Source organism: Diabrotica virgifera, chromosome 1 (genome assembly GCF_917563875.1).
Source record: "Diabrotica virgifera virgifera chromosome 1, PGI_DIABVI_V3a".
Classification (NCBI taxonomy): Eukaryota; Metazoa; Arthropoda; class Insecta; order Coleoptera; family Chrysomelidae; genus Diabrotica; species Diabrotica virgifera.
In genome coordinates, this window is record NC_065443.1 from 255,264,319 (window position 1) to 255,291,012 (window position 26,694).

The 26,694-nt window shown below is 31.1% G+C and overlaps 1 protein-coding gene across 2 annotated transcripts in view; it reads left to right on the forward strand.

The window, feature by feature from the left end:
- Positions 1 to 645: 645 nt before the first annotated feature.
- Positions 646 to 26,694, forward strand: part of LOC114329501 (uncharacterized) — a 554,120-nt gene continuing 528,071 nt past the window's right edge. For both annotated transcript variants that reach the window (XM_028278630.2, XM_028278631.2), the window contains exon 1: positions 646 to 794. The gene's annotated coding sequence lies outside the window, so the exon portion shown is untranslated. The remainder of the gene's footprint in view (positions 795 to 26,694) is intronic.

A 26,694-nucleotide genomic window follows, 5' to 3' on the forward strand; every position in this document is an offset into this window, starting at 1 on the left:
AGCAACCAACAGCACAAGTTCAACTTTGAAGTGGAGGGTAAATAGAACCTAAATCCAAATTTTTATGCCATTCGGAGTTCACCCTGAAAATTACACGGTATCGCCGTATTTCCCATTCATTTCCTGTGCTATATGTAGGTATTTGGTATTACATTTTGGTATTAATTTCAGCTGTTGTTTGTTTTATTTTATGTTTTGGAACACCACACTGTACACACAATTTTATATTTTCAATGGTTCATATAAGGGAACACTTGTTTAGACCTGTATTTATTCCTTTTTTGATATTGCTAATACTTATATATCGTTTGTAGTTAAAAAGTTAACAATTTTTATTCTTTTAATGTTTAACCGAAAGCCCAATGAGAAATATCTGGTTTTACCTAAAATTGTATTGAGAAATATGAACAATTTTACACTGTTAACAACCAATACTCTTTTATCAAAGAGATTTAATCGTTTCTTTCGTAAAAAATTCCAAAAATCTAAAACTTTCACCGTACCTCCGAAATATCATCTGCTAATAACATAATTGCCGGTGGCGGCAATAACACCCGCGAAGAACTTGTTGCGAGAGGCGGCGGTTTCGTGCCGCCTCCTGGACGACCGCCTCTAGCGCCGGCGTGCCATCCCCGAGCGGCACGTCGTATAAAAGGGTTTGCAAGAACTCTCCAACAGTCTCGAGGTACTCCAACGTTGTTGTTTCAACAGGTGAATCGCATACAGAGTGTCCACTAACAGCGGCTGGCTCTTCGATAGCGTGGGGCCCGTGCTCGAGGATATAGAGGAAAACCGTAAGTTTTTCACAATTTTTTTTTTAAATTTGCAACAATCGCCAATATTTTTGGAAAATATTTTCTTAATCGAGAAAAAATTGTAAATTTTTAAACTTAGTTTTACTTAAAATTTTTCCATTCCGTATTTTTAGCTTTTTCTTTTTATCTCATTGTGTATCCTATATATTTATAAAGTAAATTGTAAAAAAGAAAAATATCAATTTCTTTCGTCTATAGATTTTTGTCTTCATTTATTTGGTGTCACTACTTCGTTGCTGCTTTTCGACCTTCCTTTGATTTTTTATTCTCATTTTGTAAAAATTTACAAAAACCGCTAAAATTTTTTCTTGTGGAGAAAAAATTATATTTAATAATTATACATTTTTAAATTTAATTTTAGTTCAAATTTTGTCGTTTTCGTATTTTTGGCTTATTTTTTATATCTCATTGTGTATCCTATATCTTTATAATGTATACTATATAAAAAAAGGTAAAATACCAATTTTCTCTCGTCTATACATTTCTTTGTCTTCATTTATTTGGTGCGTTTTTTCGTCGTAATGAGCTTGCTTTTTTTTTAATATTCTATATTTTATCAATATTTTGGTCACTGCTTCGTGGCTCCTTTTACGCTTCTTTAATTTATGTGTTTATTTTTCGACTTTACTTTGAGTCTGAATATTTACATTTTTTTTAAAAACTACAAAAATCACCAATATTTTTGGAAAACAGTTCCTTTAGTGGAGAAAAAAGTATATTCGAGAATTATAAATTTTTAGATTTCAGTTAAAATTTCTTCATTTTCTTATTTTTGGCTCCTTTATACCCCATTGTGTCTCCTAATAATAATACATTAGCACTACAGGTCTAGGAGGCCCACGGCTTGGTTGACTATTCTTCTCTATTCGTTTCTGTTCCTTGCTTTTCTTTCCCAGTTGGTCACTTTTAATCTTCTGATATCTTCCAGCACTTTCTCTTTCCATCTTGACCTTGGTCTTGTATTCAAGACCATATAAAGGTATATGATTGTGTATCATACACCTTCATACCGCAAACTAAGACAAAAAATAGGCAAAACAATAATTTTCTCCATTCTTCATTTATTTGGCGTATTCAGTTTGGTTATGTATTTTTTTTTATATTTTGTATTTTATTGATATTTTCGTCTCTGCTTCGTGACTCATTTTTCGTTTTTCTAATGTACACGTTTCTGATTCTCGACTTTTCTTTGATTTTTCATTCTCATCTTGTTGTGTCCCTTCCTAGCTTATTTTTTGTCATTTAGTTAGTTTTCATGGTACCACTTTTATAAACTTAATATTAAGTATATCGAAACAATCACATACTCTATTTTCCCAAAATAATATTTTGTTGGGTTGGAATGGAGTTTTTAATTTTCTTAGCTGATTAAAATTTTTCCTTTTCTAGTAGAAAAAATGTATCTTGCATTCACCGAGTTTTGATCTACACTTTTTTCCGTGCTTCTAATAAATAAAACCATGAAAACTTTTTTTCTAAATAATGTTTCTCGAATTTTTCTCTTTGGCATCTTTAATATTTTCTTATCTACAAAATCCCTTCTCTAGTTTTCTTTGGTTTTTTCCACCTACCTTTCCATCTACCTTTGTGTTTCTCTTTTTATGTTTTATCATTATTATATTCAACTGATTGGTTTTAAATTTTTTAGTGATTTTTAAAACTTGTTAGCAGTTCCCAAACCCTCTTTCGACTTAATTCTTTTTATTTCTTATTTTTCTCATTCGTTCTTTGTCCCTTACAAAGTAAATTTCTAATGAATTACTGTTTTACTGAGGTTGCCCTTATTCCATTTTTTAATTTGTGTGTTGTTTGGTAAAAGAAACAAAATATGATTTTAAAAATAAAATTGTATTAGCGAGGAAAAACTATTTTGTTAATTAGTGTATTGTCTAAATTTTTGTACTACTTAGATACTGCATCTCAAAGTTTTTCATTGTCTTCTATATTATTATATTCCGTGATACCGTAATTCCTCTTAAAGTGACTTCGTGTGGTAAAGCTTATTATTTATACTAATTTTTGGAAACATGATTCTGGGAACAAATTTTCACTACCTGCTTACAAACAGATTTTTAGCCGAGCTTTAGAAATATCTAATAAATTTTCTTAACAAGAGGGCTTTATTAATAGATAAAACAAGGTCTACAACACTTCAAACAGACCTCAAAATTAGTTCTCTCAAACAGATTTCTTTTTCTGGGGCTCCTCTTTTTTAGAAGTATGCTATCAATTTGATCCAATTATTTTTATGAATTTTGTTTAACACAGTTTTGTAAATATTTTGATCTACCCGATATTTTCGCAATACTTTGCAGCTCGTATGCACAATACACTGATTTTGTTAATTTCACCGAATAGGTCTGGATCCCGCGTATGAAAAAAAAGTTGATTAATAGCAAGCTGAAAATTTGTTAATAGCTTAAGGGTGTCTAGTCGGATAAACTTTGATATATGGGCATACTGAAACAGGGGCAGTTTTAATTGTGGAACAGGTTAAAAATTTGGAACGGTCACACCACGAAAACGGCACATTTATTTTGTCCGACAGAATAGACTTAAACTCTCCTAACAGAGATTAAACTCTCATGCAAAAATCAGACTGCTATTTATCACCTGTCATAATTCCTGTCATTTGACATATTCTACATGTTCCACTCATTAAAACGCCCATTTGGTGATAAATAGCAGTCTGATTTTTGCATGAGAGTATAATCTCTGTTCGGAGAGTTTCAGTCTGTTCTGTCGGACAAAATAAATGTGCCGTTTTCGTGGTCTGACCGTTCCAAATTTTTAACCTGTTCCACAATTAAAACTGCCCCTGTTCCAGTGTTCCCATATATCAAAGTTTATCCGACTAGACACCCTTAAGCTATTAACAAATTTTCAGCTTGCTATTAATAAACTTTTTTTTCATACGCGGGATCCAGACCTAGAAGTTTAAAAATTATCTTATCACAAGTTTCCATGGACGTAAAAATAAATATATATAAATATTTATTTATACGCCCATGCAAGTTTCCATCACAACGCAATGTATGTTTACAAGTTCCCGTATCTAGCCTCCCGTAAAAAAGGGGACCAGTGATACCTCATAAAACTCATCAGTCATAAAAGTCTAAACAAGGTCGTAATAATGTTCTTTGCTAGATTTCTAGTTGTTTTCCAATTTTCTTGAAATTACAATTTGTTTGTGAGAATATTGAAAAATACTAACACCTCATTAAAGCGAGGCTCATCATTTATATGAAGAAAAAGAATTCGTAAATAAAATACTTTAAAATAAAAGAAGAGGAAGAAATTCCTCAGTGGAATGAAGTATGAAGTAGGTAGTTATTTCAGTCATAGTGTTACTATATTGCATATTGTAATATTGTAAGTCTTTAATCATAGTTACAAATACTGAAAAAAGATCTTCTGCAGGTGTCTCATGCTCTAAGATCATCTGACAATTCCCCCCCCCCCCACACATTTTCCTGAAGATCAAATTTTCGTTTTTTTCGTCTATTACCAAAAAGTTAAGCACTTTAAACAAATTTGAGAGTAAGAAATTCAAAAATCGTATAAAAAACTTCAATATGGCGTTCGCTGAATATGTCAATCCTTATTGGTTGCTTAGAAAATTGCAAAATAAATCATAAATTTTTAGTTTTTATAAATATTCATAACTTATGTAAAAATTAACTTAGGACCTTCTTATTACTATTACACGGAATGCTGAGACTTTTGGTGCTTAAATCATACCCTAAATTTCAAAGCAATTGTTAAAATAGTTTAAAAGTTATTTAATTTGTTTATCCCAAATTTATTTTTTTTAAACCCTATAAGTCAGAAAGTTATGAGGTTACAGTAATACTTCGGACAGTTTATGAAAGAACATTTATACTAATAACTTAATTAAAAAAAAGACAAAAAGTAATTTGATGGATTCGACCGTTACTTGATGGAAGTTCATTTTATCTCACAATAAAACACTGAAAAACGTTTGTTTTCTATACTTCCACAAAATTTCTTACAACTATGTTATTACTACAGCTGTTTCGGCAAAGTGCCTTTCTCAAGTGATATATTTTACAATGTGTTTGCCTTTTTAAGTCTTTAACTTAAGAGGTTGAGGAGTGGGGAGCTGTTTGTCTCGAGTTGGTCATTCAGAATTATATCTGTATTTTTCAATTTATTAATTTCCATTGATTCTAAAAGTGATAGCTTAAGGCCTTTATTTTGAATATGTAGAATTTGAAACTCTTCATTGAAAGAATGATTATGATCTAGAAGGTGAAGTGCGTATGTAGAAGTGTCTGTTTTTCTATTGTTGAAAGCCCTTTTGTGTTCTGCTATCCGTTTGTCAAAAGTTGTGCCAGTTTGACCGATGTAAGTTTTCGGACAGTCACCACAAGTTAGTTTGTACACACCACTCTGTAGTTGCTTTCTCTTTCGGCTTTTATTGTTTTTAATATGTTTGCTAAAGTTGTTGTTAGTTCTGAAAGCTGGTGTTATTCCTTTCTTTTTTATGTATCTGACTATTTTTGTTGTTATTTTGCCAGTATATGTGAGAGAGCAGAAGGTACTGGGTTCTTTTTGTGGTGGTGGATACACTAATTTCAAGGCTTTCTTATGGAGTTTTTGGTTTAAAATGTTGTTAACTGTTTGTTCGTTATAGCCATTGTTTACTGCTATTTGTCTAATGATATTTAGTTCTGTCTCGAAGTTAATTTTTGTCATAGGAATTTCTGTCAGTCTATGTATCATGCTATGGTAGGCTGCTAATTTGTGTTGTGTAGGATGGGATGATGAATTGTGTATAGTTGATTTAACTATACTAACATGCAAGGGAACTAACAGACAACTTGACCAATTTCTATCATACATTAATTCACTTCATAGTAATATTAAGTTCACAATAGAAACAGAACAGAATAATTCCATAAACTTTCTAGATGTAACGATTACCAGACTACACAACAAACATGAGTTCTCCGTATATCATAAACCTACCCATACTGACACAACTATACACAATTCATCATCCCATCCTACACAACACAAATTAGCAGCCTACCATAGCATGATACATAGACTGACAGAACTTCCTATGACAAAAATAACTTCGAGACAGAACTAAATATCATTAGACAAATAGCAGTAAACAATGGCTATAACGAACAAACAGTTAACAACATTTTAAACAAAAAACTCCATAAGAAAGCCTTGAAATTAGTGTATCCACCACCACAGAAAGAACCCAGTACCTTCTGCTCTCTCACATATACTGGCAAAATAACAACAAAAATAGCCAGATACATAAAAAAGAAAGGAATAACACCAGCTTTCAGAATTAACAACAACTTAAGCAAACATATTAAAAACAATAAACTCCGAAAGAGAAAGCAACTACAGAGTGGTGTGTACAAACTAACTTGTGGTGACTGTCCGAAAACTTACATCGGTCAAACTGGCAGAACTTTTGACAAACGGATAGCAGAACATAAAAGGGCTTTCAACAATAGAAAAACAGACTCTTCTACATACGCACTTCACCTTCTAGATCATAATCATTCTTTCAATGAAGAGTTTCAAATTCAACATTATTCAAAATAAAGGCCTTAAGCTATCACTTTTAGAATCAATGGAAATTAATAAATTAAAAAATACAGATAGAATTAATATAATACAGATTAATATAATAAATACAGATAAAAAGGCAAACACATTGTAAAATATATCACTTGAGAAAGGCACTTTGCCGAAACAGCTGTAGTAGTAACATAGTTGTAATAAATTTTGTGGAAGTATAGAAAACAAACGTTTTTCAGTGTTTTATTGTGAGATAAATAGTAATTTTAAACAGTGTAAAATTATTTTGCAAAAACCTGTCAATTTTTTGCTTACTTATAAACAATTAGAATAACTTTTTAACCGTTAACCGTAGAAAAATTATTTTTTCATATTTAGAAAGAATGAATTTTTATACACATTTAGAAAGAAACACAATTTTCCTAGAATAATTAGGGACGAAGTTAGCCCTTCACCCTTTTTCTAATTTACATGTTCTTCCAAAAAAATTTTGCAATCTTCAGAATTATTTTTTGTCCTTTTTTTTTTATTAAATTAATCTGTAAATCTCCTTCTTTCATAAACTGTCGAAAGTATTACTGTAACTTCATCATTTTCTGACTTATAGTGTTGCAAAAAAATGAATTTGGGATAAACAAATTATAAATAACTTTTAAACTATTTTACCAACTGCTTTAAAATTTAGGGTATGATTTAAGCACCAGAAGTCTCAGAATTCCGTGTAACAAGAAGGTTCTAAGTTAATTTTTACATAAGTTATGAATAGGTATTTATAGAAACTCAAAATTTATGATTCATTTTGAAATTTTCTAAGCAACCAATTAGTCCATTCTTTCACGGTTTTTGCTCTAAATTTTAAAGAACTGCTTGGATTGACATGAAATTTGGCATGCGTATAGCTTACATGTCAAAGAAAAAAGTGATATTGTGCCGATGTGTGCTTTTGCCCTGGGGGTGACTTTCACCCCCTCTTGGGGGTGAAAAAATATATGTCCAAAATAAGTCCGGAAATGGGTAAACTAACTAATTTTAAGTAACTTTTGTTCTATAGAGCTTTTTCGCCAAGTCAACACTTTTCGAGTTATTTGCTAGTGAATATGTTCATTTTTCAACAAAATAACCACATTTTTAGACAGTTTTTCGCAAATAACTCAAAAAGTAAGTATTTTGTCGAAAAAAACGTTCTTTGAAAAAATATAGCCTATAAAAAAGTAAAAAAAATGGTGTAGGCGTTAGGTATCTGGATCTCGTAGAACTAGAGTTATAGCCAATAATAGATTAATATTCACCAAATTTCAAATAGAATATTTCGACGTGAAATATCGAAAAAATTAAGCACTTTTTGGGGAGAACCCATTATAACTTTTTTAAAGTGTTTAAAAAAAACTTTATTCATGATTTTACAAAAAGTTTCTAGCCTTAAATTTAAGCAAGTTACGCTCAAAATAAAGTTGGTCCCTTTTGTTTTTGCAAAAAAAATCGGGAAGACCAACCCCTAATTAGCAACTTAAATGAAATTAATCATTACCGCTCAACAAATTATTTTATTTATGTTGTGTTTATTATGATCTGTAAGTTTCATCGATTCAAAGTGCTTATTTTTGAAAAAATTTGGTTTCAAACTAAAATTTTTAAATATTTAAATTTTGAAAAATATGTTTTTTTTTCAAAATAACTTAAAAATTGTTAGAGATACCAAAAATCTCGAAAAACAAAAAAAGTTTGATTTGCTTTTCTGAATATCATGTATTTTTTGTTTTTCTCTTGGACAAAAATTGATTAAGATTTGGTGTTTCTTCTAAATTTCCATACATTTGTGATCAGTGACTCGTTCAACCCCTTTAACTACAGCCCTTTCAATAGTAAGGACTTTGCACCGATGAAACTTACAGATCATATAAACAATATACAGGGTGGTGAATCGGAAAACGGGCCATAGGATACTCAATGTAAAATTCTAAACTGTTGAATTTCTGCTTCCCTAATTATGTTACATCAAAAGTCATGAGAAGTTATTTGTAGAGGATTGAAATCTGTATTAGAAACAGAAGTTACAATTGTTCTACGATTTAAACACATTCCAAAATTTTGAAAAATATAATGTATTTACCGCAGTAGGTATGTGTGGGCATGTTAGGCCACACGTTATTATTTAACTGACAGTGAGCACATTATTGACTGAAGAAGATATCTTTATTATTAATACTTCTCCTTAACTAAAGGTATCTTATCAACTTTATTGTGTTTTAAACAGTAATTGATAAAATAAATAAAAAAATTGACAGTTCAAATTGTTAATATAATAAATTTATTGTCAACAAATGCAACCTTATACACATTATGGTATTGCGTGTGGCCTAACTTTGGCGTATTACTCTGAAAAATGTATTATATTTTTACAAAATTTTGAATAATTATTGTTCGTAGAACAATATTAACAGTTGTTTTCAATACAGATTTCAATTCTCTACAAATAGTTTCTTATGACTTTTGATGTAAAATAATTAGGGAAGCAGGAATTCAACAGTTTAGAATTTTACATTGAGTTTCCTATGGCCCGCTTTCCAATTCACCACCCGGTATATGTTATAGTCAAAGCCCGAATTTCAGACACTCCTAGGTTTGACTAGGCAATCCTCAGGTCTGACTGACGGTCTTAGTCAAAGCCCGAAATAAATTACAGTTTCGGCCTTTGACTAGTGAAACCTAGGAGAGACTAAGTTGGTCAGGCAAAGGTCGAAATTTAATTTTATGAAATCGGGGTTTGACTAGTCACACCCCGATCAGCTATTAAAATTTCGTAATTTGTTAGATTAGATTTAATAATTTAATAATTAGGTAAAATAAAAAAATAGTGTTTATTCTCACATGTCGCATTATGGCAGTTAAAATTGCACAATACGTAATACCTTTTACACTTACATAATTTTGAAGAGCATTTCTTATTGCAGTAGCATTTTATAAGGCCTTGTTCTGCAAATTTAGAATTTTTGTACTAATTTCTCTTTGAAATAGTTTATCGTCTGGAACATCTTCGAAATTAACAAAAGTCTCTTTGCATTCTCTTATTTGATTTCTTGAAAAAAATGTTTTATTGTAAGTGAAAAAAATGTGTTTATTGTTTCTAATTTCGTATCAACTCTATATAAAACGTCAATTGTTTTATCTTGTATGATATCCAAAATATTTTCGAGAATCTCCTTTGGCTTTATCAAAGCTGGAGATAGGAATTGTTAGAGTTTTTCCGATAGAAATTGAAGGTCATTTTTTTTACTTAACTGTTTCTTAGCATTATTCTGGGAATGAAGACCTTCAATCGCCTTTTCTTTATTTATTTTAATCTTTTCTGTCTGTGCACAACGCATGCATGTACCTTTTCTGTTAAAACCTTCATAGTATGCACTAAGTGTGCTGTCAGCGCACACAACATTATGTACCACCTAATTACCAATAATTATGCACTTGTTTGACAATTTTCTTCCTCTCCTAGTGACGACGGTCCAGGGGCTTCCTAAGTATTATGGTGATCCTTAGTTTTTTCTCCAATTGCAATATCTTCTTTCACAGTTGACGATGACATTCCAATTCCATCTGTTTGTGCTAAAATAAAATTCATATACTTAGTCAAACCAAATTACGTTTTTCAAAAAATCAAATAAGAGAATGCAAAGAGAATTTTCTTAATTTCGAAGATGTTCCAGATGTTAAGCTGTCTATATAAAGAGAAATTTCTACAAAAGGTTTTAAATTTTGAGGACGAGGCTTTATAAAATGTTACTGCAATAAGAAATGCTCTTCAAAATTATGTAAGTGTAAAGGGTCTAACGTATTATGCAACTCTAAATGCTATAATGCCTCAACATGTGAGAATAAACACTAATTTTTTTATTTTAATTACGACAATATAAAAATAATAAACATTAAAATTAGAAAATAAAGTTTTATTTAAACCTAATCTAACAAATTACGACATTTAATAGCTGATCGGGGTTTGACTAGTCAAACTCCGATTTCATAAAATTAAGTTTCGACCTTTGACTGACCAACTTAGTCTCTCCTAGGTTTGACTAGTCAAAGGCCGAAATTCTAATTTATTTCGGGCTTTGACTAAGACCGCCACTCAGACCTGAGGATTGCCTAGTCAAACCAAGGAGTGCCTGAAATTCGGGCTTTGACTATAACATATACACGAGTCAAGAAACTTGTGAAGTCGTAACGATTAAGTTCCTTTAAGATACTAATTAGGGGGTGGTTTTCTCGATTTTTTTACCAAACCCAAAAGGGACTAACTTTATTTTGAGCGTAACTTGTTTAATTTTGATGCTAGAAATTTTTTTTATAAAACAAAAATGAAGCTTTTTTTAAACACTTTAAATAAGTTGTAATGAGTTTTCCCCGAAATGTGCTTAATTTTTGGTTATTTCACGTTAAAGTACTCCATTTGGAATTTGATGAATATGAACCTATTTTTCATTAGCTATAACTCTGCTTCTACTAGGTGTAGAGACGTAATGTATACACCATTTTATTATATTTCTTGAAGGCTATATTTTTGCTAAGAATGTTTTTTCGACAAAATACTTACTATTTGAGTTATTTGCGAAAAACCGTCTAAAAGCGTGGTTATTCTGTTGAAAAAATGAACATATTCACTGCCAAATAACTCGAAAAGTATTGACTTAGTGAAAAAACTCTATAGACCAAAAGTTACTTAAAATTAGCCAGTTTATCCATTTCTTGACTTTTTTGGACGAATATTTTTTTCACCCCCAAGAGGGGGTGAAAACCACCCCCAGGGCAAAAGCACATATCGGCACAATATCACTTTTTTGCTTTGACTTGTTAGCTATGTGTATGCCAAATTTCATGTCAATCCAAGCGGTTCTTTAAAATTTAGAGGTTTTGCAATATTTTACCGAAAGAACGGACTAATAGGGATAGACGTATTCAGCGAACGCCATATTGAAGTTTTTTATACGATTTATGAGTCTCTTACTCTCAAATTTGTTTAAAATGCTTAACTTTTTGGTAATCGCAGAAAAAAGCAAAAATTTACCGTTTTTTGATTTTTATTTGTTTATAACTATGTATATCATCAAAATCGGCTGCAGGAAACATATAGGTTATTATCATAGATGTCCATACTACTAAAAAAATTTGGTTTCGGCCTGGAGGGGGTTGTGTCATCAACAGGATATTTTTTTCCTTATTTCTCTGAACTAATCATAAAGATCATCTTGGAGATCATCATAGTCTATTTTACTCTATTTGCAGCGGTTCTGAAGCGTTCTATATTGTTGTTTTTCCATTCCACTGCTTTAAAATTTTCAACCAGGATGTGCGTCTTTTTCCTACCTCTTTCCCTTGTATAACCAGTCGCATCAACTCATATTTTTCATTTCTTATTATGTGTATAAAATAGTTAATTTTTTTCCCTTTCATAGTGTTAAGTATTTATTTTTCTTTTTCATTTTTCTTAACGTTTTCGTGCTTGTTGCGTGTTGTGTTCATGATATTTTCCACATTTTTCGATAACACCACATGCTGGCAAAGCTGGCAGGTCATTTTTCATTTCCGTCCGTAATTGTCCAGGCTTCAACTCCATATAAAAGGACAGAATACGTAACATCTCAATACTATAATTCTAATTTCTATTCCCAGTTTTGCATTGCTAGAAGATATATAAAGAAAATAACGAAAAAAAAAAAACGAAAATATAGTCGATACATCATCTCAGTTTAGCAAAAATTAGGAAATTATATGAAATGATAAAGAATTTGATATTAATGAGAGTCAACCAAATATTATTTGTCCTTATATTCTAATTTTACTGCCATAATTGGTTATTATGAAATGTGCGGTATTAACAAATACCGTGTTATCAGGTTATCGTACCTTATATTTATTTACTTGTCTAATGCAGACGCTTGAGTTAAAGTTAATTTCATGTAATAAAATGAATTATGCATAAATAACATCGTTCTAGGATTGCAACTCATAACATACTATCAATAAGGTATTTATAAAATATGTAATAACATATATCAAATTATCAGTATAAGTGAGATAATGAAGATTAAATTATGAGAAGAATTAGTAAAAGAACAAAATAATTTAAAATAAAAAATTTAAAGTTGAATTTTGAAAGCGGTGGTAATCTGGTAATAAACTTCAAATATCAAATAAAGGGTTAATTATATTCTTTTGTTTTTTATATAGACTTCTGCCCCGTTCTTTTCACCCTTTGTTATAATTTATTTTATATGGTTCCACTTTTGACTTTTTTTGTAATCAGATGTAATCGGTTGTCTTTTATTATCTGCATGAGTGGTATAGTGGCCTGCTCGATCGCCGGAGTTACATCCTCTAGATTTTTGCATTTGGGTTTTTCATTTAGTTCATTCCACTCCTGTTGAAAATTTTGTCGGAATGAGGAATCGAATTATAGTTGTCTGTGAGACAATAAGAAATTAACTATGTAGTTATATTATTTGCGGTATTACGATAGTCAATGAGGGGAGGAATTGAATCTTGTATCAAGTTTGAGGGAGGTCATTTGAACTTCTGTTGTAGCTTTGCGCCTAGTTAAAATCTTATTAGTGTTACTTTACTTTCCGTTATTGTTTTGGTTGAATGTTTATTGTATTAGATAGTTCTTGATAATGTATTAAAGAAATGAAAAATACGTGCTAAGACCTTTTACTTTTTTGCATAAAAACGGTCCACCATATGAAGCAAGGCGATATTTTGTGTAACAAATTAAACGAGAAATTTAAAAATAATTTTTAATTTGAAATATCTCCGTAGCATACTATTTTTTTTTAATCAGACCATTACCCTTGTGCGCGCCAATAGCGAATATCAAAATTTTTTATTTTATGCCAGAAAATGTGCATCAACCATGTCTTAAAACAAATGAAATTTTATTTGCATATGTATATCAACCGGTTTCAAAGCAACAAATAAATTGTTAGTTTGTAAATTTTATTTGCATATGTATATCAACCGGTTTCAAAGCAACAAATAAATTGTTAGTTTGTAAAAAATATTCGACACCCTACATTTCGAAAACAAAGCATTTGCGGAAATAAATTTATATAAAAAACTCTGTCGCACTTATTTAGTACTGTACCGGGTGTCCCAATAAGAATGGCTCTCGGCCATATCTCAGGAAACGTTTATACTACAGCTTTGGGAAAAAAAAATTGTTTAACAAAAGTTACCTCGAGAAAAGCCTGGAAATTATTTTCATATTTGTAAGTCCACCGCTAGAGGGCGTAATTGAATGTCAAAAATTTAAAAATCAAAATTTTACAAAATTTACATAATGAAAGGGCACTGAAAATCCAATCATCATATTCTTCGCAAAATTCTGCGAATATTTGATTTCACAAGTGTAACTCTACCTTTGCAAATAAGAGGTGGGGGTGAGTGGGAACTTTGTTATGAAAAATGGCTGTAAGCCCGGTTCTGCTTAATCGATTTTTGCAAACTTGGTCTCATTGAAAACAGATCTTTTTCATTAATGTAAGAGTTATAATTATAAAACAACCTAATAAGTAATATGCCAGCTAGGTTGCGCTATTTTATGTTTTTCAGATATCTAGATTTCTTTGGAAAATATTAAATACAAGTATGCACTTTTAAGCCTGAATTACAAAATTAGACCAAATTATCAACAGAATATCGTAAACCGCATGTCGATACCTTTTTTCTATCTCGAGATATCTTAAGAAACGTGTTAATTTTTAAACATAACTGATGATGTCTCCTGTAAACGAAGTTACGGAAATCAAAGTGGAAACAAGTAGTGTGCTCTGGAAAAAAATTAAAGCCTGACACTTGCGGAATGCCGACAGAAGTGAATACTTATTATAGATTCAATTATATTCGTTTCATTCAATTAGATTCCATTCGATTAGATTTAATTTATTTAATATATATTATATTTATAATTTAATATAAATATATAATATATACCTAATTTAATACATACTATTATATACTAGTGATTTTACCCGTTGAAATTAGGATTAATAAGATATAAAGATACATAAAGCTTTAAATTATTATTTTTCTTAATAATGTAGCCGATATTTTTTAATTTAAAAATTTAATTACTGATGAAGTATAGTAAATACTTGGTGTAAATTTTAATCGTAAATAATGCATGGAAGAGTTCATTTATTTTTAGATATTCTCATTAAAGGGGAGGCCGTTATCCAAAAGTGACTTTTTTAAAGGACCAGGCAACACTCCATATAGGCTATTGATTACGTACTATAGAAAGGAACTACAACGTTAACGGGATTTTATTATTTGATATGGTCAATGAATCTCTATATATGAAAAAACCGCGGAGTGCTACCATTTGAAGGGGTGCGTTTTTGAGAAATGGGTGAATTAGTCCCTGGGCACAGGTTACATTAGGGTGAGTTCTATGCACTTTTGGTACAAACATGTCTACATAAAAATTGTTCCTGGTTAAATTTTCAATCTAAATATAACTTTTTAAAGTCAAAGATACTGTTTTTTACAAAAATATATTCAAAAGAAATAGCACAAAGAAACCCAAAAGAAAGAAATTTTGTTTTTTGTCCCATAACTTTTGTCCACGGGGATATAGGTATAGACATTACTTCACAGATAAAAAACTTACATATTTTCTCTTTCAAATTATGTCTTGTAGAGGTCATTAGGATTTAAAGTTTCCGAAATATGACTTTTCAAAATTCGCCACTCACAGCAATTTTGGGAAATTTTCCTTGTTATTTCGCAAATATTGTTCTGTAACTTTTTTCTACGCAACTTTAGGCATATGTAACGCTACATGTAAGAGGAATAGAAATCAATTACCTTTAAAATGTTCTACAGTATAATGCTGTACTACTTCTTTAAAGGGGTTATTTTTTCAAGATTTTATACTTTTAACGAGTTTTTATATTTTTTAAGATTATTTTTTAAATTTCTCATTATAACTTTTTTTTTTGTACATTTAGGTATATATTATATAATAAAAAAGAAAGCTTATTCTGTTTACTTTAAAATGGCGTATTATAAAAAATTCTAGGATTATTTTTGAATAAGATATGCTTTTTCAAAATGTAATAAATACGTGCAACGATTTTTGATTTTAGGATTATTTTTTAAATTTCTCATTATAACTTTTTTTTGTGATTGTATGTTATGATTGAATCTAATTTTTTATAGGTAATACTTTAGATCCACTTGACTCGGCCGGGCAAACTTCAAAATATGGATTAATTCCAATATTTACTGTCAAAGCTCCTGCGCCAAAAGCTTTGCTTGAAAAAATAGCATGTGAATGTACCAAAGGATGTACAAAAAACTGCGGTTGTAAGAAGATAGGAATTAGTTGTTCAATACTCTGCAAAGGGTGCATGTGCATGGGTACTAATTGTGGGAACTCTAAGATAACTGAGGTGTCAGAGGAAGATATTGAAGCTAATGCTAACGAAGAGATGGACTTTGATTTTGAAAATTTTTTAAATGTCAACGTTTAAATACTTTTAACTAAAGTGATGTTTTCTAAGACTAATGTTTATGTATTTTTTGTAAAAGAAATTATTTTAAATAATACAGGTAAAAAAATATCAAAGAGTCACTCGGTTTCCATTATTTAAATATAGATGATACACCATTTTAAAGAACAGAAAGTAAGCCCTCTTTATTGAGCAATATATAGTATATTCATGTACAAGAAAAAAAGTTTTAATGAGAAATTTCAAAAATAATCGTAAAAAATATAAAAAATAATATTTTTTAAATTAGGTATTATATAATATATAATATAATATTATATTATATTTAGTATATATAATATAGTATTATATAAAATATAATATAAAATATATATTATATAATATTATTTTATTTTTATATTATATTATAAAAAATCGTTAAAAGTATAAAACCTTGAAAAACCATAACCTCTTCAAAACAATGTCGTACAACGTTATACAGTAGACCATTTTAAAGGTAATTGGTTTCTATTTCTATTACGTGTACCATTGCATATACCTTAAGTTACGTAGAAAACAGTTGCAGAACAATATTTGCGAAATAACAAGGAAAATTGCCCAAAATTGCTGTGGGTGTCAAATTTTGAAAAATCATATTTCGAAAACTATAAATCCCAATTACCTCTACTAAACAACATTTTAAAGAAGAAATATGTAGGTTTTTTTTCTGTAAAGCAATGTCTATACCTATATCCTCGTGGACAAAAGTTATGGGACAAAAAACAAAATTTCTTTCTTTTGGGTTCATTTGTGCTTTTTCTTTTGAACATATTTTTGTAAAAACAAAGTATGATTGACTTTAAAAAGTGATATTTAGATAGGAAATTTAACCAGGAACAATTTTTATGTAGGTATGTTTGTACCAAAAGTGCATAGGACTCACCCTAATGTAACCTGTGCCCAGGGACTAATCCACCCATTTCTCAAAAACGCACCCCTTTAAATGGTAGCACTCTGCGGTTTTTTCATATATAGATGTCCATTGACCATATGAAATAATAAAACCCCGTTAACGTTGTAGTTCCTTTTAGCTATCTTATTTTGAATATAATCAATAGCCTAATATGGAAAAGTGGTCCCGGTCAAATTTGATGAAAGTTTGGTCAATGATACTTCTTGATGTGTAGATTAAAAAAGTCCATGGCATCTGGGTCTGAATAACTACTATTCTCGAATTACAGGCTTCTGAATTTATTGGATTCGGGTGCTCTGTTTACGTTAAGTGCACTAATTTACGGTCAAGTGAACGAAAATATTTATTATTAGAAGAAGAGAAACTCATGTTCTTCATACATACTTGCGTGTTGTATATGAATTTGTGGTCAAAAATAGTTGGATCGTATTTTAGTCTTCAGAAAACCTTCGAAAAGTCTTCAGAAAACTAAAGAAGTGCGGTATAAAATGTGCTGCTAGATCGATATAAGCATTATCATGTTTTTATGAATGCTTCTCAGTTATGCAATACCAGCAAAACTGCAGTTCGGCTTTATCTTTAGAAAACTACTGAACAGTGGCGGATCTAGGGGGGATAGGGGTAATTCCACCGGTAGCATGTTCCAGAATTAATGAAATAACTTTATTTAACGAAAATGAACGAGATGGAGCCCTCAAAACACATTTATAACCAAAGAGCGGATAGTGTGACGAGAAGACGTAAGCCCAGAGCACGGGCACCCATATAAACATTTTTAGGGGGGTGGCAAACGTGAAGATGTTGCACATCATATTTTGTATACTTTGAATAACCATATATAATTCAAAGCATCCGAAAAGCCAGGGGGGTCACGGCCCCCCTGTCCATGGGTATGGGCGCCCATGGCCCAGAGTACGATTTAAGGACCAGAGAAGATGAGTTACGGGTGTTAAGAGTACGAAATTGGAAAACCAAGACGGAGGATAGAATGGACCGAGGTCCACCAGGGGTTCTACAGCCAATGATGATGAGCTTTTTAATACAAAATATTATGGAGAATAATTTTGTAGGGTTATTTTTATAACAACTATAATATTCGTATTTAGGTATATAGAAGAAATGGTCAATGGAGAAGGCTTCATAATCGTGATTTTGCTAACTTTCCTGTTTTCAACTTAGACTACCTAAAAGACCTTACGATTGGGATATATCAAATTAAACTGGCACCATCTTACATACAAGATAAAATAATAAGAGAAAATGACGAAGAGTTTCAAATTGATGAGAATATGGATAAACCGGGATTCATAAGATTTCGAATATTTTCTAGGTTTCGGCAAACTAAAAACACCAAATATTCATTTCCTATACGATTGATGAAGATCATGATGAATATGAGCCTGTAGAAGAACCGATTAACGGGTACTACTGTACCTGTCAATCTGGTGCGAGAACTGTAGGTACTTGTGCTCATATCACCAGTGTGTTATGGTTTTTAGGCTTTGCAAGACATCAACCCAATGTTAAGTATCCTGATAGGTTGTTAGTTAACACGACGTATGATGCATCTAACCGAAATCAGCAAAATATTAACATACGAATAGTCGAAGATGATTTAAACCCGATTTTTCCATAGACAATTGTAATTAATATTTAACATTTACAAACTACCATTTACTTTGTTTTTTTTTTGTATTGAAATCAAGTCCATGTTCTCTACCTGTCTTATCTCTGATATCCGGGACAAGTTTCATGTCAACTAATGTATTTTTTTATGTTTCAACAATTTTTTCTTTAATTATTCTGGAACATGTTACGAGTGGAACTACCCCCATTCCCCCTAGATCCGCCACTGTTCAGTAGTTTTCTAAAGATAAGGCGGAACTGTAGTTTTGCTGGTATTCAATAACTGAGAAGCATTCATGAAAACATGATAATGCTTATATCGATCTAGCAGCACCTTTTATACCGCACTTCTTTAGTTTTCTGAAGACTTTTCGGAGGTTTTCTGAGGACTAAAATACGATCCAACTATTTTTGACCACGAATTCATATACAACACGCAAGTATGTCTAAAGAACATGAGTTTCTCTTCTTCTAATAATAAATATTTTCGTTTACTTGACCGTAAATTAGTGCACTTAACGTAAACCGAGCACTCGAATCCAATAACTTCAGAAGGCTATAACTCGAGAATAGTAGTTATTCAGACCCAGGTGCCATGGATTTTTTTACTCTACACATCAAGAAATATCATTGACCAAACTTTCATCAAATTTGACCGGGATTTACCGGGACCGGGACTTTTCCATAAGGAGTGTTGCTTGGTTCTTTGTTGATTACATTATTCCTTTCAACCTACTTATCCTCAAATTGTATTTTTAAATATCCTACTCATTTTATATAATAATAATTAAATTCACTATCAAATTTGAAGTAAAACTTCTTTTGAAAGTTTGTTAATTCTAAAATTAATTGGTAAAATCACTAGTACACTTTGTCAAACGTAGCAAAAAGTTTAAAAATTTCGCCGATTGTAAGATTTTCAAACTCTTTCCTACGTTTGACAAACCATATATATTATGTATTAAATTGGGTATATTTTAAATATATTAAATTATAAGCATAATTAAAATAAATAAAATTAAATCCAATTAAATGGAATCGAATTGAATCGAACCGAATATAATTAAATCTATGAGAAATATTCACTTCTGTCGGCACTCCGCAAGTGTCCCGCTCTAATTTGTTTCCATAGCACACTACCTGTTTTCACTTTGATTTCCTTAACTTCGTTTACCGGTGACATTATCAGTTTGTTTACAATTTTTACGTTTCTTAAGATATCTCGAGATAGAAAAAAGGTATCGACATGCGGTTTTAGATATTCTGTTGATAATTTGGTCTAATTTTGTTATACAGGGTTAATACAGTATTTAATATTTTCCAAAGAAAACTAGATTTCTGAAAAACATAAAATACCGCCCCTAGCTGGCATATTACTTACTAGGCTGTTTCGTAATTATAACTCTTACATTAACGAAAAAATCTGTTTTCAACGAGACCAAGTTTGCAAAAATCGATTAAGCAGAACCGGACTTACAGCCATTTTTCATAACAAGGTTCCCACTCACCCCCACCTCTTATTTACAAAGGTAGAGTTACACTTGTGAAATCAAGTATTCGCAGAATTTTGCGAAGAATACGATGGTCGGATTTTCAGTGCCCTTTCATTATGTAAATTTTGTAAAATTTTGATTTTTAAGTTTTTTATATTCAATTACGCCCTCTAGCGGTGGACTTACATATATGAAAATAATTTCCAGGCTTTTCTCGAGGCAATTTTTGTTATAAAATTTTTTTTCCCCAAGATGTACTATAAACGGTTCCTGAGATATGGCCGAGAGCCATTCTTATTGGGACACCCGGTACATACTGAAAATTTGTGTATGTAGGCATCAACCGTTGATATATGAATAGAGATGTTAGATGTTTCTCATCTTGTCGTCTTTTGAAGCAGTAGGTATTTAACTATATCAAAAGGTTAAAATTATATTAAATGCAGTGGCAAATGCATACATATTCCTATTCATACAAATATATTCTGTTATATATTTTTATTAAAGAAAGAGCTAGAAAATTATTTTTTCTATGGATGCTATACAATGTGCAACTTCTCTCACTACTTACATACATTCAAAACGAACAATTTCTCAGGGTGTGAGAAAAGTCGGCCATTACAGTGAGAAATATTTTTTCTCACGGGTTCCATACGTAGATCGCGGTTTCCATGGTAAAATGCACAATACAAACACAAATATTTTTGTCAAATAAAATGTGTCAAATCAAAACTTACGAGGAATTACCTTTCAAAACTGTTCAAATATAACTGGTAACTATAATTTTAAATAAATAAAAGTATATAAATATTAAGAATATTAAATACCTACATATGTGTATAGTATGTATTTTATTTCAATTTTGGCATATAATCTACATAATAGCACCTAAATTATTTAATTCTGAAGATTGAACTCTTGACAAAAACGCATCCATAAGAAAAGTACAGTGTACAATACGTGAGGAAACGACATATTTCTCTCTCGCTTGATTTGCGGCACTCGCCTCGTACCTCGGCACGTGCCAAAAAACTTCTGCGCTCGTGAGAAATATGTCTTTTTCCTCTCTTGTTGTACAATATACTATTTAAATATTGGATGTTTGTGGATATGACAGTAAAAATACAAATCGTATTTTCACAAACTTTATTTAAAAATACAAATATAAATTAGTAAACATTGTTTGAAAAGTTATGCATCACCTAAAATTGTGCTTATTTTCATAGTTGATTTTTTCATGTCAACAGATGACCGGATTCCGCTACTTTTTTACTATTTTAGATTTTTCTTTGGTATTCACACATTTAGGCAAATTAATGTTGACTCTTTACTTTTTTTTTGAACTTATACCGGATAGAAGAAAAGAAATGTTTTCCTTATGTTAAGTTTGAGACACCCTGTGGGGAGGACAAGGTACACGTGTGAGTAGATAAACATCGAAATAGTATTGTAGTTTTATATTTTGTGAACATTTTGTTTTTTGATTGTCCCTGATATCTTTAGAAACAAAGAAAATAGACGGTTTTATTCTTTAACCTGTATTTTACCCGAAACAAAAGTTTGAGACACCTTCTAGGGAGGAAATGGTACAAAGGCGGGTATACCTCGAAACAATGTTGTAGTCTAATATTCGGTGAACATTTTATTTTTTTAGTTTCTCTGATATCTTCAATAACAATGAAACTAGACGCTTTTACTCTTTAATTATATGTGTTTTAACTGACGACATGCGATACGTGGGGAGACTGTGTTTTATCGTACGCTAAGATGAAATTATTATAATACGAAAGGAACAAAGTGCTAAAAAAAAAGAAAATCTGCGCAATGTACCTCTTAGTATTTAAAGAGCTTACACGTAGACACCAAATCCGTATTTACTCTCAAGGAAATTCCACCGCCAAACCTCACAGAGCCTCCATTATACAATCTCGTCTACCTTATGTTGCGCTATGCATACCACTCACTGGTCGACAAATTAATCTAAAGGTGTTGACCAGAATTGTTAACATTATATTTTTAATTTAGTTTTGTTTCAGTTAAAACACGCCATGTTAAATAATAAAAGCGTCTAATTTCTTTGACTCTAAAGATATCAGGGACATTCAAAAAAACAAAAGGTTTACAAAACATTAGACTAGAATAATACGATTTCGATGTATACCCATACTTATACCATACCTTGTCCTCCCTACAGGATGTCTCAAACTTAACATAAAAAAACCATTTCTTTTCCTCAACCCGGTATAAGTTCAAAAAAGGACTTTGAGTCAACCTTTGCCCAACTGTGTAAATACCAAATCTAATATAATACAAAAATTAGTGGAATGCGTTAATCTGTTAACGAAAAAATCAACTATGAAAATAAAAACCATGATTTTTAGGTGATGCATTACTTTTGAAACTGTGTGTATTTTCACTAGCGGGAAAGAACAGGGAATGCCATATTTATCTAGGATTACAGCGACAAAAATCATATTTGTTTTTACTCCAAATTAGAAACGGTAATATAATTGAACATGATAATATATTATTAAATGGACAAATCCAGAATACGACGACATATATTCACAAATCCTCTATTCCAGGAATATTCTCTATCCTCTATTCGTTAAACCCACTGTATACGAATTGGTACCACTAATACAGGGTGTAACAAAAATATAGGTCATAAATTAAATGACATATTCTGGGACCAAAAATAGTTCGATTGAATCTAAGAGTTACCTTTGTACAAATATGCACACAAAAAATGTGACAGCCCTTTAAAGTTACAAAATTAAAATTGATTTTTTCCGATATATCAAAAACTATAGAGATTTTCTAACGAAAATGGACATGTGGCATTTTTATCGCAAGGACATCCTAAAAAGAAATTATGGTGAAATTTATACAGCCCATAAAAAATTTATGGGAGTTTTGTTCCCTTAAACCTCTCCAAACAATTAATAATAATAGCTTTATTGCCCAACAGTTTCCCATTTATAGGACAAATACAGGAAAAAAATAACATAATTCATTAGTATAACATCTACAAAGTAATAGTAGAGACCTAATCTAAATAAAGAGAAGCCATTTTTAACAAATCATTAAGTGAGCACGAAAAAATATCACAATGATTGCAAATACTATTATAATTCTTACACATGACAAAAAGAGGCGATTTAACTAATATATTTGTTCTTGCTCTTGGACACTTAAATAAAACGTTTGATCTAGATCTAACTCGAGGAACGTTGAAATTAATTTGTGCTAATAAATCACTACAGTCAATACTGTTATGTAATAATTTATACAAAAATGTTAATGAACTAATTTCTCTCCTTAATTCTAAACTAACCATGTCAACTCTACAACATAATGTATTATTATCACATCCACGGTTAGGATAGATTCCATCAATTTTAAATATCAGATATTTTATAAGTTTTCTCTGTACTTTTTCAATATCTTTTGTATAACAATTATATATAGGATACCAAACTAAACTGCAATATTCTAATTTTGGACGTACTAGAGAATAGTATAATAATTTTATTGGTGTTATGTTGGTGAAGTTTCTGCAATTCCTAATAATGAAACCGTACATTCTCATAGCTTCAGAAACTTTTTGTTCAATATGCAAATTGAAAGTTAACTTGCAGTCAAAAATGACACCTAAATCTTTGAGGCTATTACATTTTTCCAAAACAGAGTTCTGAATTATATAGTTAAAGTTAATTGTCGTCAATTTCCTGCAAAAACTCACTACTTTACATTTTGCAGAATTTAATAGTAGTTTGTTATTAGTACACCATGTATCAATAGCAGTTAAGTTACGCTGAAGTTCTAAACAATCGCCAATAGTGTCGATCTTACAGAAAATTTTCAAGTCGTCCGCAAAACACAATTTTTTACAGTTAATTTCTTGAAACAAATCATTAATATAAAGTAAAAATAATAACGGTCCTAGATTGGAGCCTTGCGGAACACCAGACTTAGACAGAATTAAATCTGACTTAAAACCATTATAGAATACATACTGTCTCCTTCCTATTAAATAACTACCGTAATTTGGGGTAACTTGAGACACTTTTAACTTAAACCTGAAGTTTATTACATACCGAGAAAAAATTTATGTTCAAAAACTATTTGAAAACATTAGTGGCATAGGTAACTATGATATGTTTATAGAATATTTCTGTTTATTTTGTCGTAAGTAGTTTTTTCAATTTTTTTTATGTCTGTCTCAAGTTACACACTAGAATGGGGTAACTTGAGACAGCCGTATAAATTCAACAAGTGACTCAAATTACGCCTTGATAGAGTAACTTGGGACACCGAAAATATAATTATAAAGTGTTATGTTAAATTGAGACATTCAGAATATTTTTTTGGGTTAATAAGAAAGACAGAGAGCTCAAAACTTTTATTTAAAAACAATTAATTACAGCAATTTTAGTTCGGGTACTGAAAAAATACCTCTATTATTTAGGGCTTTAGGCGGTTTAATACCACCTACAATGTCCTGCCAGCAATAATACAGTTCATCCTTAGGTTTGGGCCATTTCCAGTTTTCCCGTGAAGTCTTTGTCATTGCACTTATTATTGCGCCTTTACTGTCAATCTTTTCAATTACCCCAGGATAAAAATTTAAGTCGTAACTAACTATGACAAAGCATCCAACTTGTTTAGTTATTGCCGTTATTGGCTGCAGAGGATGTTTTTCTTGATGAGAGTAAATATTATCCTGGTCATTAGTCTCTTCAGTAATATTGTCCTCAATAATGTCAATCTGTTTTGCTTGAAATGAATCCCAGTCATCATCTGAACTGTCGTCAAATACAACCTCATTGCAACTGTCTTCGTCACTTTCACTAGACATAATTACTTTACTTGTATTTTGCCTTTTCTTACTGGATGATGGTTTTTCTTTATTTTTTTCCATTAATTGGCTTCTTTTCTTTTTTTCTGGCTTTGGTTTGTCTTCCAAAATTACTATATCCTCTTCACAGATTCCTCTACCAGCAGGAACATTCAATTTCTTTTTCTTTTGTTTTCTTAAACCATCTGTCTCTTTCCTTCTACATTCTTCTAAATATTGTCGACACCCTCTTCTAACAACAACTTTTTTACGACCAGGATCGTCTGTCATATTTGTTTCATCATAATTAATGACAGAATGAGAAAGAACTCCCTCCATTGACTGATTTAACTCATCAAAGTAAATATTTATGGCGTTATGGTCGACTTTGGCTCGAGATCTCTTTATGTTTTGGCACATTTTATTACTCAAAGTGTTCTGGTGACGCTTCAAGAAAGACATGACAAAATCTCTACCTGGCATGTTGTTTTTAAATCTATGTTCATTTCTTCCAGATCGGTCGAGAAATGCTTTGATAATGAGTCTAATATCGTATAGTGTGAGAGGAAAGCCCCAATCCCCAGCTGAACATAGACACATTACTAAAGCATTTTGGTCAACTTCATTTAAAACAAATGGTCTACCGACCTTTCCTGTGTTCTTTCCATTTATTGCTCTATTTATAGAACATCGTGGTATTCCAAATTTTTCTTCGGCTTTCCTCAAAGAAATCCCGGAACTAACAGCTTCCACTGCTTTATGAAGTTGCTCCTCCGAGAAATTTCGGTATTTTCTAGATCCCAAAATTCTTTTTTGGGTTCGAACCATACCTGAGCCTGAAACAATAATGAAACAATGGTAAGTAGATAGGTAAGTAGGTAGGTAGGTAAGTAGGTAGGTTAGAAACTAGTTTTTACAGTATCTAATTTGTGGTGGGGTAACTTGAGACAGTTGTCTCAAGTTGACCAACCAAGGTCAGGCTGAGAATTAATATTTTATAGCAGCCATAAACTTCGCAACGTCGCAATGAAATTTACGGCACACCAATATTAATATTAGAGGTTATGTTTTCTATAACAATTGCTTGTTTTCGGATATTAGTCATATAATTATTATATAAGTTATGTACTATATGAAATTTGGCAGTTTTAAAGTTGACGTTTATTAAAAAATTATCAACTTACCTTAGATAAGACAAAAGAATTGAATTACTAACGGTCAACAACCACACGTTTGCTACCTTTTGCTATCAAAACAACACTATCAATGTTAACCGGGATGCCAAATCGACGAAAAATAATAGTGTCTCCAAATTGTCTCAAGTAACCCCATCGTCTCAAGTTACCCCGAATTACGGTACCAAAGAATTTAATTAAATTAACAGAAAATCCTAAATTTGATAACTTGGATAATAAATACGGATGAACCACCTTATCAAATGCCTTCGAGAAATCTGTATATACGACATCAATTTGTCCTTGTTCATCTAATACTTCAGAAATAAATTGTGTCATCACTACCAGGTTTGTGACAGTAGATCGTTTATCCATGAATCCGTGTTGAAAAGGTGCAATATAGCCGCGAACACATGGATATATACGATTATACAGAACAATCTCGAAAATCTTTGAGAAGTTACACAACAGAGAGACAGGTCTGTAATTAGATATATCAGATTTAACTCCATTTTTAAATATAGGACATACTTTTGACTCTTTCCATATTTCAGGATATTTTCCAGTTTCCAAAGACAAGTTAAACAGTTTTTGAAGCGGTTTGACAAATATTCGTGTACAATCTTTAACTAGAAATGCTGGAATCTTATCTGGACCAGTCGTCATTTTATTTTTTAATCTTTTAAAAGCTTCCAGAATTTCATTTTCTTCAAATTTCA